The following is a 22998-nucleotide window of genomic DNA, read 5'->3' on the forward strand; positions in this document are numbered from 1 at the left end:
TAAAAGTATAATTATAAGGTTTCAAATTTTCTGTTTATCACCGCGCGTGAAAATGGAAGAAGTTTATCACGCGATGTACCTCGAGTTTCCCGGCTTGCCGAAAGCAGTTAAACTATTAGAAGCATAAAAAATTAAACTGCTCCTTAGCGCGCATTGTCCGACGAAGAAAAGAGAAAACTGGGATCTAGATTTAACTGAGTTTGCAATCGACATTGTGTTTTGCCAGTGACAGAGAGCCTCCTCGTCATCGATGGAGGACGATTTTCCACTATGATATTTTTGTCGTGACTCTCGGGAAATAACGCTGCTAAAAAAAAAACGTCAGTTTGAACGTAGAATTTTGACTGAAGGTTTAAGGGACTAATGGAAATCTTGCATATTCGAAATATATATCAACCGCATTTTCACGAGATATCTAACGATTACTGTCATTCTCGTAGTTTTCAAGAGTTTTCTCTGGCATGATATTGGCACAAGTCAACCTGTCGATATGTCACAGTTGAGTGCTCTAATACCATCAAGCGCTGCAGATTATCGCGCTAGAGAAAAGGAATAAAATATTGCTGCCGAAAAAGATCGTATGTATCTAGCATATATCCATGTACCGATATATCTTTTCAAGTTTTAATAGCGTACACTCGTTTGACAGCAGACTTTATAATAATTATAACATATCTCTAATATTTCATTTCTTTAAATAATATATTTCTCGATATTTTTTACATTACAGTGTTAACAGCCGCGTATGACCAGTTTCCGCTAACGTATATATATAATTCTCTAATATTATTTGATTTTTGCACAATCTTGTTGTCATCCAAATGTGAAATTTTATACGTGACGAGATAATGTTTCGTATTTTTACGCACTTTATGCCATAACGCGCCAGAGAATGTGAGAGAGATCCTTTAAATTTCGTACGAAGTCGTAATGCTATCTTCAAAATTTGCGCGAGAGTGCAGTTAGTGGAGAGTCGCGAAATCTGTCGCATTCGTTATATTAGTCGGGGAAACGGGAAGAGTGCAACGCGCGCCGCTGCGCGCTGTGTGAAAACTACAAATTGTTACACGACGGCTGGCTGGACATGACCGGGAGATGCAGTCAACCAGTCTGAAACGCGTTACGCTCTAACTTGATTTCCGTATTTACTCCTCATTGGACGAGAGCAAGGGTCAAAAAACCGTCTGCCGCAAAAAAATTCTTTAAAGTCGATACCAAATGACTGCGTTGCTGCGCCTTTCATATTGGAATAAAAATACTGGAATATATATATAAAAATGAAAACCGAAGCTACTGGCTTTACGCGACTTTGATAGCATCACGCAGCACATAGTTTCTGGAAAGTTAATCAAATTACCATAATTTGAACTTGTACTTTACACATCATTTTACATATTCAAGAACGATAAAAAGTAGCACGATAAGAAGTAGTATGCACGATAAGAAGTACCTCATTTCAATGTAATTCTATAAATTTAACATTTAAAAAATTCGTGTTTTTTAATGTAATAACGACGATAGTGAATAAAATAACGCAATTAAAATAATCTGCAAATATTTTCCACAAATTATTTAAAAAATTACGGACACTCGTAGAATCAAAGAGAGAATGTTAACAATATTCATTTTTTTCGCGTTGATCATAATTACCTAACTAATTGTTAGTTATGTCCAACTAAGTTATATTGTCAAATCTATCGGCAGGAGAAAGCAAACATATGTTTGCATGATTTATATACGGATCTTCTTATTCTATGCCGAGTCGTTGCACAGAAACAAAAAGTATGGTCAATGGTTGTACGATCACCCTCATAAAATTTCAGGTTGGCTGCTTAGGTACCAATAAATCTGAAAGATCGCGACAGAAGGGAAATGGTCCGAAGATTCCGAGCATCATCGGGCGAAAATGGGGTGGTAATGTAAGCAGAGAAAAAAGATGTTAGCGCGTTTCCTGTGAAATTATATCAATATGTAACAATTAAAATTTGTGCATTCTAAAATTGTTTAGATATGATGTGATACAATATGATACAAAAAATGTTAAAATAATCAAATATATTTGTTACGAAATTGTGCATTTCATAATCAACGACGCCGTCACATTTTTTAATACGTTGTATAAACGTAACACATGCCAGATTATACCATCGTCTATTAATAAAAGTGTTAAAAAAATTGAAAAAATGCTTTCTCTATACTTTGAATAAAGAAAGAATTAAAAAAAACTTGCTTATATTTCATTAAACTATCGATCGCGTCATAAATGCTGCTTTCGATTACGTATTGCGTATACAAGATGCCATTTTTCCTGGAAATCAGTTATTTACTCACGGCAATAATTAAGTTTGAACTTATTTTTTCATGGTACAAATTTTATTCATTAAGATTTATATAATATACCTTGATTTTCAATATTTTAAATATATTATTGTTAAGATAAAATTCGAAATTGATAAAAAACAAGATCCAATTTCTTACATAAATCTCACTCCATACAATTTAATTGCTATTCATTTTTCGTTTTTATTACTAAATATTATTTACATTCTATGAACACGTATTCACTATTCACTGATATTCATTCCACTGAAAGATGAAAAATATCTCATATATAATATATAAATCTCACAATAGATACGCAATCTCGTAACAATAAAATATACAAAAATAATACAAATAATAATAAATACACAAAATATACAAATAATAATAATTTTAAATATTAAACCAGCAAATATTGTTAAAGCTTGAAGAGATGAAAGAATTTTTCTAAGTCTCTAATATCTGCGGCTAAGAAGACACCCGACCGTGATATAGCATCCTATGTACATGTACCTTCTATCAATCACCATATCGCTACGTCGGAATATATGCAAAAAAGGCATGCACAGTGAGGCCGACACAACAATAGGGTGAACGACTGTAGTGAAAAATGACAGCGCGTAGCAGCAAGCTTGACTTTTATGCAAAAGTCACCCCAGAATATCACGTTCAAACATCCCTTCGCCGTTGAATTGCCCGTGAATTTATGCCGCAAACGCCCATAAATTCGCGGAAAAAGAACAGGAATATGTAATAACGCGGCGAATTAGGGAGAAGGTTGCCCCATTTGGTGACGTGAGAAAGCAAAACTTTGCTCTTTTTCTTTGGTTCACGGGGTTCGAACGTTCCCTCAGCAGTAGACACAACCAGAACCATGAAAATTGCAGTCATGCATCGAAAACTTCATTCCAAATAAAATTTGGAAGCCGCGGTAAATTTTGCAGCAATATGTCCATTAAAAGTTGTAAGCGACATTGACCTACAAGTACTTGAAGTACTTTAAGATAGCGCGAAATATATGGTGGTTTACAATGTAGCAACCTTTCAAGTCATGCACAAACATTAAGGCAAAGAAGTGAAGAATTTCTGATGGGTATATAGTTGTACTATGTACACATAATGTCCTATAATGTGAAATCGTACATTTTTCTTGAATAATAATAAGAAGAGGTAAATTAAAAAAAAAATTATAATTAAATACGCAATAAAAATATTTAAAGTAATATGCGTAAGAGATCTGTTATGTAAGCGGCGAAAGTTAAACATCTTTAAGAGAGAAAGAGCAGAGATTTATTAATTTGTCTACTACTGCAAGTATTCGATAACGTTTGCTGAGATATATCTTAAAATAAGTGATGAAGTTTCTATTGAAGATATTGAGAGGAGTTAATGTCGGAGAAACGTTTCTCGAAGTGTGTGATGGCAAACGGGAAGCGGATGTCTACCAGGTGCCTTTAAAACTAGATTCTAACGGAAAGAAAGTCTATCGATTTCATTGCTTATCTTGACTTTTAGAACTTGCTGAGCGAGTCCAGTCACATATCTCTTGCGCGCCGTATCTCGTCGCCTCGATCTTCTTTTGTGCGCCGACGTTTTTATTTTCCTTCATCTCGAGTAAAAAGTTTACGGCGGTACCACGCTTGATCACCGAATGTTTGCACCTCTCCGCACAACGGTTTACGTTCCTGCGTAACCGTATAATATATAATTTGTTACGAGACGTTAACAGCCACGTGAGCCATGGGGTACGACTGCACCGTCACCATCGTTCTCTACCTGTGGAACGTATCCGCGAATCTCACGACAATGCGATTATCCTCCTACCTGGGAGCACTCGAGTTTATCGTTTTTTTATGAGACACGTAGAGCGTCGATGTAACTCCAAAAAGGGACGACCAGTGCGACACCAGTAGTGTTTTATGAAGAAGATATAAAATAGACTTGGAAATAACGGCGAATACGTCCCACGTTGTCACGTTCTACACGATTTATGTGGTCACGGTACGTGTAATTTGTGTAATTCTGCCTACAAGAAACAAAAAATTGGAAAAAATAATACTAGTTATACAAAAGAAATATTAAAAACTATCGTTAGTGTAGTTCTGTAGTTCGTAACTACCTACTAAGGAGATATATATATAGAATCTAATAATTATTAAATATAAATATATATCTTGTCATCTGTGGTATATAACATAAACGTTGGAATTTTGAATATATTCCGAGTAATTATAGGGATATCACTGAGATATTCGTATAATCATTGACAATCTTAATAATATGGTAAATAATGATATTTTTTTAAAACAAAGCATCATGTGATGTTATAATTTTAATTATTTATTATTTTATTACAATTATATTTAATTATTATTTATTAATTATTATTTCATATAAAATTATTATCAAGCATTCCTGCAAAATTATGGGGTCATTATATTAAAATATATTTCTACTGATTATACTAATTTTTTATGAACCACATTATTACTTATAAGTATAATATGATTCTTTGGAGTTAATCCTTTCTTTTTTTTGGCTGTTTGATTATATACAATCTTCGAAATCCAGAAACTCAATTTTTCATTTCTCCCAACATTGCTTAACAAACAGATAATTTCCTCCTTTCTAACAATTCTCGGAGATCTTAGCGTACAATGTAACCGCGGAAGTTATTAAACAAAAATCATATATTGTATCGATACTTTCCGATGTGCAAGGGCTCGGGAACAATGGATAGGTCAAAACCGTTAAATGAGCACAGATTCTAAGATTTCACGATGCGCAATTTGGAGTCAAAACCGATTTTGCGGCAATTCAATTTCACAAGAAGAAAGTTGGAAAGGTGGAAATAGAAAAAGATACAGCTCTTAGGAGGTGCGGGAGATGCGAGGAGAATCCGCGTATATAGGGTCGCCAAAGTTTGGCAGAAGTGGAAAGTTCAACGATCGTGGCCTCGAATCTACTATTAGATCGCGAATACGGCTCGGCCTATTCTCGACAATCAGATTTCGGTCGGGGATATTTCGGGTAGAAGAGTAAACTTTAACGATAGCGATCTGTTAGAATCAGCGGTTCGCTCGATCTCCGTTTTTATTCGACTGCTGATAGAGTTTCGATATTATTTTAAAGAAGTAGTTAAAAGGGCGATATATATATGTATATATATAGAGGAATCTCGCCGTAAAACGAAGATATCGTTTTACTTTTAATAATGTGATATTATCCCGAACAGGATGTATAAAATTATGGAAAGAGAACATTTTTGTACGAACCGGTGCTTCTCTGTTCCTATATATATATTCGTTCCTTAATTTTCAAATAAACTGTGAACGTCGGTAACGTAAAAAATTATTGATATTATCTTGATACATAATGCATTGCACGCGCACGGAATTGAATGATACTGATTATCGATAAAATATCATGCATCATCAATAAATGCTTCATGTTTATTAATCCACTAAAATCATTCGGTAAAATTTTAATTAACGAACTCAGTTTGTGTGTAATTCGCATGCAGAGATATGAACCTGATATGGGAAAGGATTTGGACAAAATATTAATTACAATTAAATGTTAAAATATTTACCTCTCACAATTATGTTTTAAATTAAGTGATTATTATCAGTACAATTTTGTTAAAAATTTGTATTTATATTCTACACAAGTAAAATAAAAAATCGTTTAGTTGATATAATTAATTATCTTTTATATGTACATTATATACATACATAACTCAAAATCATACACATATTTTATTTTTTTAAAAATTAGTTATTCCATGCAAAATTCGTTTTTAGTTTATGCAGCTTTTCATTCAGCTTTTTTTTCTCTCATTGCAATATTTCTTACAATATAACAAAAATCTTAATATTATTTATAAAAGCAGTTATTGATTGAAAATGAAAGAAATAGATAATCGGTCCAAATGGTTATCAAAGATTCTAAAGTTTCGCGCAACAAAATTTCCAGACTTCATATTCTATCTCGATTAACTTTTCGTATATGTAGTTCATGAGACTCGCGTACTTATCGTAACATTTGAAGAAACAAAAGATAAACTCGTCATTGATAACGCTATAAAGTCAAGTTATGTTAGTTATCTAAGTTTGTAATGTTATTATCGGTATATAAAGTGAGTGTATAATCGCGTTGTTAAATATTTTATGAGTGTATAATCGTGGCGAACTTGTAACAAAACTTAGTAGAACATATTTTAACTTATTTTCATCGTCAAAAATTAACACGGTATGCCTTCCGTAAAATAATTGTATTAATTAATTTGATGTTTTTTACATTTAGATAATAATTCAAAAAAAAAAGTAAGTTATTCCGAGCCTAACTCTGTTATTGATAGGTTGATTAATTTTATATAACATGGTTCAATTTATACTGTATACCTACATATATGAATTACATAAATATACATATAATCTTATATATCTATATAAGATAAAGAATCATCACTGCATTTAAAACAGCATTGATCATACTACTCAATTTAACAGCAAAACTTAATTTAAACCAACATCAGCAAACCAAAATTAATTACTGCTTTTATTAATTAGAGAATAGAATGACGCAAAGAATTCCGAACTGTCGGTGAGTAGTTTTGTTTTCGAGTATCGGGTCGTCTGTGAAATTTTGTTCCAAAGCAAAGTTCACGGAGCCGGTAACAGGAATAGCCCGAAGGACGCTGCCGTAACTCCTCGGGAGTTTTGACGGATCGAGAAACTTCGGCATGCTATACGCAGAAAGTTGCTCCGCCGCGCCGCTGAGAATACGACCACTTGCTGCTCTGGTCCGGCTTTCGAGGCCGGCAACTTTTGCTTTCCGATGGTTCGTCGTGTCTGTTATCACCTGTTTTCCGATGTCTCAGTCTGTTAATAGCGAATTGTAATTACGATCCTTTGTGTGTGATTGTGTATATATTCGTTGTTCCGCGGTTTTACGAAACAATGACTCATGATGACGGGTTACTTAAATTTTTTATCAGAGATGAGATCTTGAAACTTCATAAATTGCGACGAAAAGAAAGTAAATCAAATATATTTTCCGCATAAAAGTTTATTTGATTTTGACGCTTACGAAAAAGTGCAGATCTTTGTTCTTAAATTTAAGGACGTTCTCCGATCCTTATACTAGAGAAAATCGATTTTCTTAGGATTTTCTTGAAACTGTGAATATACGTTAATTTAGGTGTGCTTTATGCGTGGTATAAATTTCAGTACCTCTTCCGGGATAAAAAATAAAGATATTGAGCTTCAAAGTTTCAAAAAAAAAATTAATTTTAATTTTTTTTAGTTTTGGCATTTTTTCCTTATAGAACTCGACGAGAGGAGCAACTTTGGTCCTTTTGGCCAACCTCGTATCTCTTACCGTTTGGCCTGGAAAACCTTTTCATTAGTAAAAGTTGAAACTTTGAGGCTCGAATCAGTATCTTGATTTTTTATCCCGGAAGAGGTACTGAAATTTATACCACGCATAAAGCACACCTAAATTAACGTATATTCACAGTTTCAAGAAAATCCTAAGAAAATCGATTTTCTCTAGTGTATAAGGACCGGAGAACGTCCTTAAATAAAATGTTGTAATGTCATTAACATCAGTTTAGGATATGAAACAGATTCATTGTACACACACATTAATCAAATTTTGAAATATCTTTAGAAATATCTATCTATTTATCGTAAATTACTTTAATTTTGTACTTATTACATTCCAGTCATTTATGACTGCAGAAATAATTCTGCTAATTCGAAAACTTTGACCAACGGACGTACTATCTAAAGTACTGTGTCTTGAATTCTTGATTTGGACGGACTTTAAACGGATTATGTTTTGCGCAAGAACCCTTCATCTTCTTCTCGCAAAGGATATTCCATCCTCTTCAACGTCCGTCGAAACTTATTTTAAAATTCATGTTCCAGCATCAGATAAATTGATTCTCCTTAATAATTTCTTTTTCGCTACCTTCTATCGCTAAGAAAACTGAAGTAAGATTAAAAGTCATCGTTACCCAAGCTTGTTCTTTATGGATTTTTTATTTTTACACATTCTCTTATGTATTCTTAAGATACATTTGGTTTAGAAACTTAATTTAGAAAAAATATTTATTTTGTATAGCAGGCGTTTTAAATACATACCTACATTTTTCAGATATAATATAAACATTTTTTTACATATTAGAAAAATTGCAATAATTAAGATAATTTAGTTTTTATACTAATTTTTTACGCGATTAGACACAGAATTGTTCTATTTTTAGAATAAAAATGAATACTTACTAATTCAATTAGAAACTGAATTTTTCAATTAATTCTTATTAATTATTTAATTGATTTAATTGTAAATTGAACATATTTCTGAGCAAATAGTCCTGCAAATTTTACGCATGACACGCAGCGCGATTAGCACAACAACTGAATTATAAAAGCAAGACGTTGCAATAATTAAAAACAGTCACGCGAGTGTCGATAACGAAGAAGAGACATGCAGACAAACGGAGGTTCTGGCGTATTACGGCATTTTCTAGGCCGTTTATAGCAGAATTTAAACTCCCACGATATTTTTCCAAGCAGCATGATATTTTTCGCAGTACAGCGCGCGGTTAATTGTAGCCCGAAGGTATCCGCCCTTGCGCTTTGAATTTTTAACAATATTCGACTCGATACTCTCTTACGAAAATAATACACCAGCCGGGCAAATACGGGTGATACAAAATCACAGAAACCGGGCGACCGAAATAAAAAGGATCCATAAATCCATTATAAACGATCTCGTCGCTCTCTATCGATTCCATCCTTACATTACTTCGCCGAACTTATTTCGAATGAATCATGAACATGGCGGATATGCACAAACTTCTGTCGTTGAACTACGATCCCAGAGTTAATTAAAGCTTATTGAGATTGGACTATTTAATAAGAAAAAGAAACTTCAATTGAAATTTCGAGAAAGATTGTTGACTTTCTGTCAACACAACTCGTGCTTTCAGGAAAAATTTGTTTCGACAAGAGAATTTGTCTGAGAATTTTCTTTTAGCAAGTTTTTTGTTTAATCTTTACATCTTTTTGGTGGTAAGAATATACCTTATTCTCATGAGATATTCGCCATTGTTGCAGTAACCTGTAGCAAATCCTTCAAAAATGTTATAAATTTGAATCTGTCTACGTGCATTTATATATTACGACGTTTTAAAACATTTTTTATACCATAATACTTAGAAAAATATGATCAGCTTTTACAAGTAATACGATGTAGGAATGAAAAAGATAATTAATAACACATTTTTTATCAAATGATTAATGTAAAGTGGAATACAGAAATGTATATAAATTGAGATTGATGCAGAATTTACATTGTAGCTATTCCGCATGCTTGCCTTCAGTATTACACGCGACGTGATAAAGTCAAGAGGCAAATGATGGTCTGATATATCGTGAGTTGTTGGATCATTTATTCATATACTTATTTACGTTCTTATCTCTTTAGCTTTCAATTCTACCTCTCCAATGTTACAAATACTTTTAAAGGCTCTATTAATGCTAAACTTTCTGAAATTATTAATGTAAAAATTAATTTTTTACATCTGTAACACTTTAATAAAATGTTCAATAAGATACGAGACTTAAGAAATAGAAAAATATTATTAAAAATAAAAAAAATTACATTGAAAATATTTAATAATTTAATTTTATAACCTAATTTATATAACAGTAAAAATTTAACATTACATTATTGTTGAATGATTCGACACTATTGTGTCTATAGTCGTAAAAAGTGTTAAATTGCCAAATATTATAAGCGTATTATTGCACTTCTACGTAACTCGTGAATTATATTTCTTGCTTGAAAATTTTTCGAATATTGCTCCAAAGTCTCAAAATAATTCAAGAAAGATTTATAAGAAATGTTGGATCAGATAGTAATCGAATAACGGTTAGATCGCTCGCGATCTAACTTCAATGTTATTATGAACGAGAAGACGTGCGAATATCGAAGTCGAGATTGACTTCGCGTTCGCTTTGGCTTCCATATTCATGCAGCTCTCTCGATATGAACGTGTACGTAGACACGTATGGACATGTGCAATATATACATCGTGTAACGTATGTGCGTTGTATATTTAACGATACTTACAAGAAGTTGGAGTGGTTACCATTAATACGTATCTGCGAAACGCTATCAGTATTCCCTTCTAATAAACACCGATATATGTACTACATCTACTTGCATAACAGTAATTTTGTAAACGTATCTTCGATCTTCAGGAAAAAAATAAAATAAAATGGACAATGTAAATCAAGTCTTTTTAAGAAGAATTGAGTATTTTCTTAATTATTAAATGTTCTTTAAAATTATATAAATCAGATTTATCTGAAGAAATAGAAGTACACATTTCTTTAGACTTGCAATAGCGAAAATATTGAATATTGGTCAATCAATAAAATTGATAATACCGTGAATTGTATTATTCATTATATTGAAAAGGATTTTAACTTATACGTAATGTCTCCATTTATTTTATGGTAGGGTAGAACTTATCTTACTCACAAATTAAAAGTAAGTAAGTTAAAAAGACAAATATTAGATACATTATTAAATCAACCTAACCAATTATATACTATATACGTTTTAGAGAGACTCGTAAATATATATTCCCCAGTAATATAGTTATTAAATAAAAAAAATGTTGCTAAAAAAATTCATAATTACGCAACAAGCTCACGTAATTATCATCGCGAGTAGCGTGTCGCCGGAACATTTTATCAAGTTAAATTAAGTAGCTGGTAAAAATAAAACGCGTGTACATTCATTGTCTCTCTAATTACGGTTATCAATCTCCCCGTCCTTCTTTCTGCAGGACCATTAATTATCGCGCTAATAGCGCTCCGTTTCATGCAGGCGCCCGGCTTGTTTCCTTTTGCAATTTCAGCTGCGCTTTCATCGAGTGATATTTAGCTGCTCCAGGGGATAGGTAGGCAAAGTCAACGTAGGCGACAAGCTAACAAAGTTTTAATTTTCACTTACAATTAGTTCGACGCACGCTTCACTGAGCTTTGTGCTCTATCCGTGCAATCAACGTCGGCAATTTTCACGATAGGCAAGAAGGGATTTCGAAGGAAAGAGAGCGATCGAGCGAACGGAAGAAGATAGCGGATAATATTGTGTGCGCGATGCGACGGAGACATTCTCGAGTCTCCAATTAGTGTGATTGGAGTCGACTATTTCGGCAGCGGCACGTGTGTACATATCCTACAAACCGGCATTCGAAAGTAAACGGAAATTAGGGGGGAAATTGTCGGCGTGCCATAAAGTCAACGATCGCTACGAACAATACGAATCAATCGCCCGGTTACTCGTGTGCAGATAGATGAAATTGATAGTAATCAATCAGCCGTTAGAGCCAATATCGTGTTTATCGTAGATAATTGACAGGTGAAAAATTAAGCCGATGACGAAAATTAATTTGATCTCGAATTATTTCCAATACGTTGGATGTGACGCGGGCAAAAGTTTTAATTAAATATCTCTCAGGAAATTTTGCATCATAAACTGGCGTGGAAGAGTTTAAATTATTATAGGATTAATAAACAAATAAAAATAAAAATTTTAATTATACTCTATGAAACGGTACAAATATATTTTTCAACGCTATTTGATAACGCTATTTTGTGTTTGCCGATTTATTTTTAATTATTATACACACAAAATTTTATCATATTAAATAAACAATATATTATCATGTAATATATGAAAAAATGAAAATAATTTGCATTTGTAGAAATATTGTTATATTTTTTATTATATGAGTTACAAAAAAAATAGTGCACCGGAATCCTTTTCCATTTTTTTAGTTTCGTGAAAAGTCCGCTTGCGATGTTCGATCCCGGTTTCTCAACTCCAAAAAATCGAATCCTGTGTCGATTGCAGATCGTTCCTCTCTGTCGCTTATCGGCACACAAAATTCAATCATTTTTATCTTGATGCATGCCTTGTTCCTCGATCCATGTGTCGTGTAAAAAAAAACATACTGATGCGTTTACGAATATCGGTAATAATTTTCTGCGAGATTGCGGAACGCGCCGCGTACCCAGGTGCAGGCGGAAACGAGACGATCCATCGATCCATCGTGGCTCTCTCCTCGCGGCGCGTACTCTATCCATTCTACCGAGATCTTCGTTACTATGCGACCAGCTCCACCAGCAATTCCACTCTCTCGCTGCGCGATTTCGGCCATAAATTTTCCTGGGCACTACTGTCAACTCTCTCACGCCTATACGCTTCTCGACTTAAACTCCGCGTGCGCGCGCTCGTTGACGGTTGCAATTTTTTCTTCAGCAGGAAGATTTTTTTTCACGAACGAAATTTTTTTCCAATTTACATTAGATTCTGTCGGGGGAAAAAAAGAAGGTATTCTCTTAGCCGACATCGTCGATTATGCCATTCTCGGGAGAGAATGAAAATGCGAGGGATTCTTCGTAACCGTCCGAGGGGATAAGCTCTATTTTTCCAACGATATTCATTTTTTCTTTATACGCGGTTTAGCTGTCATTTCAAAACTCATTTTTATAAAGTTATCCTTCTGTTTTTTCTAGACAATGATGTTTATAACGGAACGTAGGACGTGTTTTGAATCTTGAAGCATTACAGATCGAGTTGTATAAATCATGTGACGTTAACAATCTTTGTTTGAAAACTGAGAGTTTTATATTACATAGTATAGGTGCAGTATTATTTCAATCGAGCCTTTATATAGTTCTGTGTCCATAAGAAACGTCATTATTTTTCTTCATTTTGTGAAATAAATCATGATTAAAGGTGTCAAGATCGCGAATTTACAAACATTTCAAATACATACCATACACATATAAATATAATCTAATTCTAAAAATAATTTGTTAATGTATAATACATATGTACGCACATATATATGTATATATTTATATATAATTTTGTATTGGTTTTTCGATTATCTTATCCTAATTATTTTATACATAAAATAATGGAAAGAATTAATTTACGTTAAAAAAATGTATAATTTTTTTTAATGCAGTTCACATTGGTGCATTGGTGCATTGTATAAAAAATATAAACATGAAATGGTAAATTATACTAAAAAATTAAAATTTTTTTTTCACCATTTTTTTATTTTGAATTAGAAAAGAGTTATAATATCCAGCCTATTAGTTATACTACAATCACTGTGTATACTAATTATTTATAATTTTTTATCTTCTTTTTGAGTTATTCCGTTATTTTTCACATCTTGTTTGAGGTCAATCGAGAATCAATAACGTTAATTTACGGAATCAATAAATTTTTATAATTTTTTATATCTATCTACCAAAAAGGTTAGTAACTTTCTACTGTTTTTATGTATAAGAATGCTCCTAGAATCACTTAGGTGTCTTAGGTATAAAACGAAAAGAAAACAAGACAATTGCGCTAATCCATTTGAGTAAAAGGACGGCCGAATTCGCTGATCGCAACTTCCTACGTGAGTCAATTCTATTTAACGTCTATCGCAATCTTTTTTGCGCGTCTCCCAAGTTGCTACTCTTTCGTTGCTACTCTTCTCTCTTTTCTCTCCTTTCTTTCTCGTGTTACCCCGTAAATTTTCTTAGCTTTTGTTCCACGCCGACGTTCGCATTTGTCCCCTTCTTTATCTTCCCTTTCAGTTCGACGACCACGAGCGACTACGGGAATGTTTCAACGTTTTAAAAACACTCGAGTTTCTGTCGATACGACTCGTTTAACCCAACGAGAAGAGACTGTGTCACACGAAAACCTCGTATACACCTATGTATATAATGTATGTAATAAGTCGTGAAAAAAATATTTCATGTTACTATTCGTCCTAGGAGAGAAGATTTAAGAGGACAACGTGCGCTTCCAACTTCCAAGCTGGTGAAAGATGCATAAAAAATGCGATCGTGCATTTTCATGTCGTTCTAGTCGTATCTTCTAATTTACAGCGTCAAAATTTGCGCGTCAAGCAAAATACCACGAATATTTTTACGATTATATGAATATCGATGCTGTATTGAGTTTTGATGTCACCCTAAATTTGTTTTCTTTTTTAAATAAAAAAGCTATTTTCAAAATTTATGAACATTATATTATATATGACTAGTTGCAAATCATACATAACTATGAGATGAAAGAGAAAGAGAGAAATATATAAACTTTAATTCAAGTAAAATTAATAATCAGTATTGTATAAGGAAATTAATAAAATCATAGTGTTCATATTAACTTTAGAAATACATTATCATAGCGAGAGAACAAAAAAAAAGATCTAACACGATTGATACGATCTATTGATGTATTTTATGCTCAAAAGCTAAATATTTAAATGGTATTTTAATAATGTAGCGGATTTTTTAGCTCATTATCCTGCAATATAATGACTATTATAATTACTATCGCAAAACAGTTTTAGTCAAATAATATATTGTACAATCATGTAGCACAGAACATATATAACAGGAGATATAGACATTGCCGACAAAAAAGAAAGGAAATGCTGAATATGACACTAAATCACGTAATAGTAAGATTTTTCTGGAAAATAAAACTCCTTGCCGGAGACAAACGTTAGAGAAACGTCATACGAGAGGGATGCGATAAAACGCGTCTCATGAAGAATCTCTTCGTCACTTTGTAGGCGAGAAGCGAGATCCGCGCTACGTATACGTTACCCCAGAAAACGCGGAAAAATTCCAGCGGGCGAATCCAGTCGCGCGTCTGGCAGCCTTTTCCGGGCTCGGGTGTCGGCTGTGCTATCACGCTTCATAAATCTCGTTGCGAAGGTGTGGGCCTCGATGCGAACCCGACACGGCGGCGGAGAAACCTGCGCGCTCTGATCTCGGAGAGTTCAGCCGATATTTACTCGGATGACGCGAATAACTTCCGGTGTACAGAGCTCCGAGCGCGAGCTATCTGCTGCTGTAAATCCGAGTCGTTACGAACAGCTCTACCGCGGACAAAAAAGTGAGCTTGGCAAAAAGTAAGAAACCGCTGAAAGTTAGCGTTTTTCGCGTCTCACCACTTTCGATCGCCAGATAATTTTCAAAATTGCTCACGACTTTATTTAGTAACAAATTTCATTTTTTCGATCAAAATTGCTTCATATTAAATCTCACTAATTGCTTGATATTTTAAAAAATTAGTTCTAATTACAATGATATAATAGGTACCAACTTGCAATTTGTATCTATATTTGTATATCAATATCAGAGATCGCGCGCGCGAAAATGCCTTTTTAATGCTTCAAACATAAAGATTATGAAAATGGAAAGTTTAATGTATAATTTGTGTATTTTGCAAAGTATAATCAGGCTATTTTATGGAACAGAGCTCTAATCATATTCTTTTACGATATAACGATTTCAGTATATATTTGTCTCTGTGTGAGTACGTATTTTGATACCGGACACTATTTATTCTACTAGCTACTGTAATTGCAGCTATTAACGCACGGAAAATACTGCGCTCTTAACTGGAGCACGAGTTCCACTTAGATCCATATAGGCTTTTCATGTTTCCGCGACCCGGTAACATTTAAACCACTTCATAAATCGTGATAAATGCAATCGTGCGCGACAAAACTCGGTTAGCCGTTTCATACGGTGATAAAAATTTTACCCTCTTGTCAAGGAATTACTACGCGACCATATGACTGATTTATCCAATATTAATAGACGGACTTATAGAGGCTATATTTTTTACTTTAAAATATTATCAATTCGTTCTGCACAATATAAGAGTAGTACATTAATTACTTAAGCAGTAATAGATATACATATAGCAGTTAGAAATCCACACACGGAAAAAATAATTTTACTGAAGTATCTAAAAATTTAGCTAGATACAGATCTGACAATAATTTTGTTGCACCAATCATCTAAATAATTATAGTAGGTCGCTGAGAGATGACGATAATGCCGTAAAAAATTTTGACATTTTAGCAATCAGTTTGAGTATGCTACATAATTATTTTGAGGATGCAACAAAATTATTTTTAGATCTGCATCTAGCTAAATTTTTAGACTTATTTCAGCAAAAACCTGGAGCAAAACCGTTCTTTCCGTGTACATATATTAGTATATATAATTGGCAAAAATGAAGTAATCATATTTATGATAATTGTAAAATGTATCGATTTAAGATAAAATACAAAACAATAATGGAAAAAAAAAAAAAAAAAAAAAAAACATTAAAAGATGAAAAATTGAACATAAAATATAAGGAAAGTGAAAAATGGGAGCATGTTACATGGTCTGCTTAGTAAGATAAACATTAATCACATCAGCAGAAGATTCAAACAGGACAGTTGAGTTCTGTAGAAAACGATAACCGTAAGAGGAAACTTTGGTGGTTTAAAGCATTTTACAGTTATGCTACTTTATTTATTTTATATACGATCAAACTTATTTCTCTTGTGGTTCAAAAGAATCGTGCAAACTTTTACGGATTTTTGTTGTACAAAAGACTCAATTCCACAATTTGCAAGACATTAAATAATTCTATAAAGCTATAAAATTTTAGCAATTGCAAGAGTATTCCATTTTATCATCAATATCAACGTACAACGTACGTTCATAAGTATAAAAATTTCTACGACATCGCGTGTCTCTTTTTTATCGCTGTTTCCTTGCTGTTCGTGCGCATGAAAATTTATCTTGCTTTTACACATTCTTTCGCCGCACTAAGTTTACACATGCATAATTTCTGTGCTAACCCGCATAGATCGTGGAATCCGTCCATCCCGGAAATCTTATTGTCAAACGTCTAATAAATTTCCTAATCGCGGATCAGCGTTACAGTGCATGACGCGTAAATATACGTTCGGGATAGCATATGATTAACCGCGTGCGGGCGATTTCCGCGCACGTGTCGCGCGCTCGGCCGAGTTTAATTCGCGCTTCGGATTACCACCACCGGGGTATCCATTAACGCGGTGAACGCGTGATTCGAGGCCCGGGTACGTGACATTTCCGAATAATGAGGGCGGAATTCGTCCGCGCATCCATCGCGGCGGTGCAGTGGCGTGGCGTGGTGCAACGTCAACGCGTATATATATCCGTGCTTTCCATCAGCGAAATGACTTTCTTCAAAGTAACGCTCAAATAATCGCGCTCGTGTGCGTTCAGTTCCCATATTACTTACATTTCCCGACGTAATCGAGGACGTCGATTGTCTTACTCGGGGTTCCATCCGTCATGCAAAGCGGGTCACATGGTATAAGTGGAGAATTTGCATCTCTTTCTCTCCTTAGTGCGCGCGAGCGCGACGGCCGACATCGAGAACCGGCCAGTGTGCGAGCCGAGAAACGTACTGTAAGGAACGTGTCAGGGTCCTTTGCGGTTAATGGAATCCAAGTTTGCTCGCAAGGAGGACTGCCTCCCGTCGTCTGCGGTGGTTTCCGCAAGTGGCAACGTGATGTAGTAACGTCTAATAGAACGACGTCTGATAATTGATCGCGTGAATTCGTTTAATCAGTCGAAAGGCATTTTTACATCGCTCTTTCGTCATGCTCTACGACCTACGTCACTTTTCAGAGAATAAATCGCTCACTTATTCCAAAACTTTCCAAAAAATAAGTTTGAATGCTTTGAATCATTAAAATTTTTAATACATATTTTTTAAATGCGACTTTGCAATAACTGATTGTAGAGGAACAAAAATATCTAGCTATATATTAGCTCTTTATTCAGTGTATTGAATTTTCATCCTTCTTTTGCAAACAGTTCAAAAATAATGACAATTTTTGAGTTATGTTATGTCATTGTTGTAGCAAATGAGCGAATAAACGATAAGAAGTTTTTTTTAGTAATCTTATTTATTTTTAAATTAGTAAATAAAATTATCTTCAGTACTCTAAATATACATATACATATGTATCACTCGAAGAACTTTTATTGTAAATATCCAGAAGCTGTCGGCACCACATAAATAATATATTTATTTTTGCCGATATATGTATATTAATTTCAAGTATTATTTCCAAAACTCGTTAAAAAATTTAATTGACGAAAAGGGCAAAGAAGAAATTTACTAATTCATGAAGAAGAAAGTAACTTTTGTGTATGTGGTCCATGGGTATCTAACATGTCATCCTAAGTTACCGCAGATATCTTCATCCCCGCCCGCTATTATTACCGCGCCGCCACATGCAAATTAAGTCCTTAATCCCACAGCGGACTGCATCGCAGCGGCCAAGGTAATTGGTTCGCGATAATCGACTCGTTGGATGTGTTCTCTCGTCGAGTTAAGCTCTCCTCCCGTGTCTTATCTCCCGGCGGAGATCATCGATATTCGATCGGCACGCATCAGGAAGACGTGGTCGATCGTGGATTCCAAAAGTGAATGTTGGAATTACGATGCAGATTTATGACCGCCTGTTACTCCGTATAAACAGTCCGAGAAGTCGCTCGCAATAAATCCAACTTCGTCGCGGAAGTAGTCGCTCTCTCTAATACGACAAGAAGACCGACGTGCTTTTACGCGCTTCTACACGTCGTCATTTTTCTCCGGGGGATATTGGAAATGTCTTTGGCGACGTGATATCATCTCTCGGCAATTGTCGACGGTACCAACTACCCAGACTCCCTGGAAAACGAAAAAATTCCTGAATTTTTTCGAACAAACAAATGTTGCGATATATTAATCGAACAATGCAAAAAATTCAATGAAGGATACGAGAAACAATTTGTCGATAAACAATTTAGGCGATCACTCAGAGTTCTTAAATTTGCGTCAAATTATTATGTACATATAGGTATATAGTAAAACAATAATTTTTTAAATAAAAACTCATTTAGTAATAATAGTTATTTTGCTTTTATTATATTTTAGAGCAAACTCCTAAATGTTTGTCTCGCTGCTTTTACAGATACCAGAATTCTGAATTCACTACAGTTTAATCGTTCTTAATTGTAGTTGATTTATATAATATAAAAATTGCCGTCTATCTCGAAAATATCTACATCCAATCGATATATAATCTTTATGCCTCGACGCCAACGATGCAGTCTGCTCGCTTGAAAATGTCTGATGTGTAAAATTCTAGCGTGCAATAAGGGCTCGACAAAGAACTCAGTGACGGTTTATTACGGTTATTGTGGCACGTTATTGCATTCCCAGCTCATAGAAGACAGGGCTACTTAAGACAGAGTCGGCTACAACGCTTGTATCGCCGCTTTCGTATATTCCGCGCGAGTGACCCTCAATAGCGACGACACCGCGATAGCTACTTCACTCTGAAGAGAAAAGAGAGAGAGAGAGAGAGAGAGAAAGAGAGTCGGATTTCCTGTAATACTGCGCAGCGCGCGCATCGTTGTCGCATCATGTTAATAAAAGATAAGAATGCCAGGGGGGGTATCGAACGCACACGGAAGCACTGCGGAAAGAAGGATAGGTCTACAGGGCGATATACGGCGCTCGTATCTCGCCATACGTTTTATCAGTCACGGTTCACTTCTTCCAACATCCCGGAATTCGATCCGATTCGTCTCCCGGAGTAACGAAAGAAAGTGGCTCAGCCCTGGATTGGAGCTGGGCTCCTAACGAAGAAAAAGAAACGCTGATCATGACACGCTGGTATGGTGCCTGTATAGATTTTGATGGATGGAGCGATTGCATCGCCAAGAACCTCGCCGAACGATATTAGTCAAAAGTATCATTAAAGAATAACTGTAACAAGTTTATGATAAGTTGAGCCAGTCGGCACGTTCGCGAGATAAAAGCACACAGTCTGTCATCAATTATTCTGAGAAGAGTAGATTCGTTATTTTGAGAATTTAGAGAAAATTAGCCGAGTTTTAAATTAGCAAAAGATTATTCAGAAGAATTATTAATCCGCTAAACTTCAAATCTCAACCACTTGAAACTCTTCAAAAATTGATGTCTTTAGACAATTGAATATTAATTATTGGAAATTTTTCTAATTCTATTATATTCTTCAGTTTTTTCTACCCCTATTTTATGTATAATTTATTAAGATTTGGTTGATTAGACTCAGTTATACTTGATCAAAGGTCCATAATGCGAGGTCCCGCGAGGTCCATGTATGGACCATGTTTAAGGGTTAAGAACTTATATGGATCGAGATAAGTCACATCCCTCATCTTTTTTCTATCTTAACAACTTATAAGAAACTTGATTCTAAATAACACGTCAAAGAACGTTTTAATAATGACATAAAGATGGTAATGCGTATCCAAGAAAAAGCTTGCAAGTTACAGAGAGCCGAGCACAATTTGTCTTCTAATACGAAGGTAAGCGTGCCTGCCGCTTTCTTTCTTGTTTGTTCCTTCTTTGTAGCGCCGGTTTATTCGGGGAAGATGGAAAGGGCGAACAAAGCAGCGTTACGGTTTTGCATATTTTTTGCCGCTTTCACTTGACACTCTGAGTAAACGTAGCGACAGTTATAAGCGACGCAAGACGACGTGAGATCGGGCAATTCGCGCTCTATATATATATATATACCAACGCGGGTCGCGAATGAAGAAATGAATGTTGTCAAGTTGCGCGGACTAAGACAGGGAAACGCCCGCCGAAGTGTAGGAAAGACAAAGGAGGCAATAAAAAGAGGGGGCGCAGAGACAGGTGACGAGATTTAATATTCGTGTCTTCGCGCTGCTGGCTGGGAGAATCACATCAGGTCGGAATGGCAGCTCAGTTTCCGGAACGGAAGAATTTATCACCCACGCGTGTGTGACTCGACTATGATTGATTTCTCATCTGTTCTCACCTCGAACGGACTAATGGCGCACGCTCGCCATTATTACGTCTCGTATCCTGGCCTAGGCTACTCTCCAAGATATTGGGTTTCAATTTGGCGTGGGTTATTCTCTTTGGCGAACCAGGCTGCTCGCGCTGCTACGACCTTTCTTCGGTTCGACTAGAGCGACGTGATATGAAGCAACTCTGGATGGACGTAGCATATAAAGCCATCTGTTTTAAGAGACTTCATACATGAGAGTTTTAGATGTTATACAGCTGTGGCCGTTTCAATCTTGAAACATATTCTTTAGGAATCGATGTACTTTGGTACAAAGAAATGCGTAACGCAAACCTGTATTTCATTTTAAGATCTAAGAAATAAGATCAGATAAAAATAAAAATCGATTAAAAATAGGTTGTAATAAAAGGCAGTTTTAAATCAAACGGTATCAAAATTATTGCAATTTGCACAATATATAAAATCTTGTTTACGAGTCGTTTGTGTACAATTTGAGCTATAGTAGAAGCTACAGTGATTAGAAGTGTAATGGAGAACGACATACTTTTTCATATCATACAAGTCATTGCGGTATTATCATACTTGCGGTATACAAGAAAATATATCTTTATTTATTACAAGATAAATAATAAATGTTAAATAGTGAAGTTATTATAATGTACTTAATAGTTGATTTAAATATGTAATATTTGTCAAGTTACTAGAGAAATGTTAAACGCGCGTAACGATTCTCGAACTTTAACAATTGTAATAATAAATTAATTGATTAGCTACTAATATGTCTATAATAATGTTAAACTTTACAAGAATGGAAAAAGAAAATTGGAGTTTTTTTTTTTATTTAACTTACTTTTGCTTAGCTCTATCATTAGTTTGAGTAACTAAAATAAAATGTTCGTTTACTTAATATACTGCAGTTTCTAAATCGTCTTTCGATCACGGTTCGAAATTTTGCTTCCGTCCACATTTTAACTCATGTTAGTTAACCACTTAATGTTGGTTAAACAATTTCGTTTCTCGCATAATAGTATTAGTACACTAATGTCCCTCCCGAAAGTTTATGTATAAACAAAACCACGTGATATTGATGTTTTTTAATTGTATTATTTGCAACACACACACATATTATTCGTATTATTATAGTTATTTTTAGTTATTACCAGAATTTTTAATTTCAATTATTTGTAATTATTAAGAAAATTATTTTAAAATACGCAATTACTATAACATATAAGAAATTAATTCTCTGAAAACATATGAAAGTGTTCAAAAAATGCTTTAGGCCTGTCACACACAAAATGACATAGCTGCATATGCATAACATAAGACTGTTTAGACTAATGAGCATCCAACATAAAGCGCATGCTATACTATGTAAAGCGGGGAGCATACACTTCTGCACAACGCATAATGCGTAAGCATAAGAAAATTGATTGGTCCATTAAGGAAATAGATCAATCAATTTTCTTATGCTTATGCATTATGCGTTATGCAAAAGTCTGTGTTTCCCACTTAAAGTAAATCACTATGACTGAATGCTCATTGATCTAGACAGTCTTATGTTATGCATATGTCATTTTATGTGTGACAGACCTTATTTTAGTAAAAAGTTGCAGATTTTTATGTAAGCAAGCGACACTTGATCCTAGAATTGCTCATGTGTTTGCTTTGAATCTCATTTTGCGACGACGTGAGTTGTCTTATTGTTGGACTCATCTGTCGCGATTAATTTGCCCCGCTACCATTTAGGCGACGAATAGACAGCGGGAATGATTGTTCCATTTATTGGCTCGCCTAACGTGAGCGGGGATATGATCTCGTGTAATTGTATGTAAGCAATGTACTCGGGAGAGATCTGGGCCGAAAAGATAGAGGCACAGAGACACAGAGAACCCGGAATAGAAGAACACAGAGCAGAA

General features: G+C 34.6%; 2 protein-coding genes and 1 long non-coding RNA gene across 3 annotated transcripts in view; 1 reads left to right on the top strand and 2 right to left on the bottom strand.

Annotated features, from left to right (window-relative positions):
* The window catches only part of Notum (palmitoleoyl-protein carboxylesterase notum), a 600456-nt gene that overhangs the window by 466050 nt on the left and 111408 nt on the right, over positions 1-22998 (top strand). The window lies entirely within an intron of this gene.
* Positions 1-22998, bottom strand: part of Kair1d (Kainate-type ionotropic glutamate receptor subunit 1D) — a 386506-nt gene that overhangs the window by 238961 nt on the left and 124547 nt on the right. The gene's annotated exons all lie outside the window — the stretch shown is intronic.
* On the bottom strand, positions 6810-10786 carry LOC143895549 (uncharacterized). The gene is made up of 3 exons (XR_013256362.1): positions 8613-10786; positions 8044-8316; positions 6810-7205 (listed from the first exon to the last, which is right to left on the bottom strand). It is a non-coding gene; the product is annotated as an uncharacterized LOC143895549 (long non-coding RNA).

Source organism: Temnothorax americanus, unplaced genomic scaffold (assembly GCF_048541705.1).
Source record: "Temnothorax americanus isolate GAGA-0224 unplaced genomic scaffold, ASM4854170v1 Scaffold16, whole genome shotgun sequence".
Lineage (NCBI taxonomy): Eukaryota > Metazoa > Arthropoda > Insecta > Hymenoptera > Formicidae > Temnothorax > Temnothorax americanus.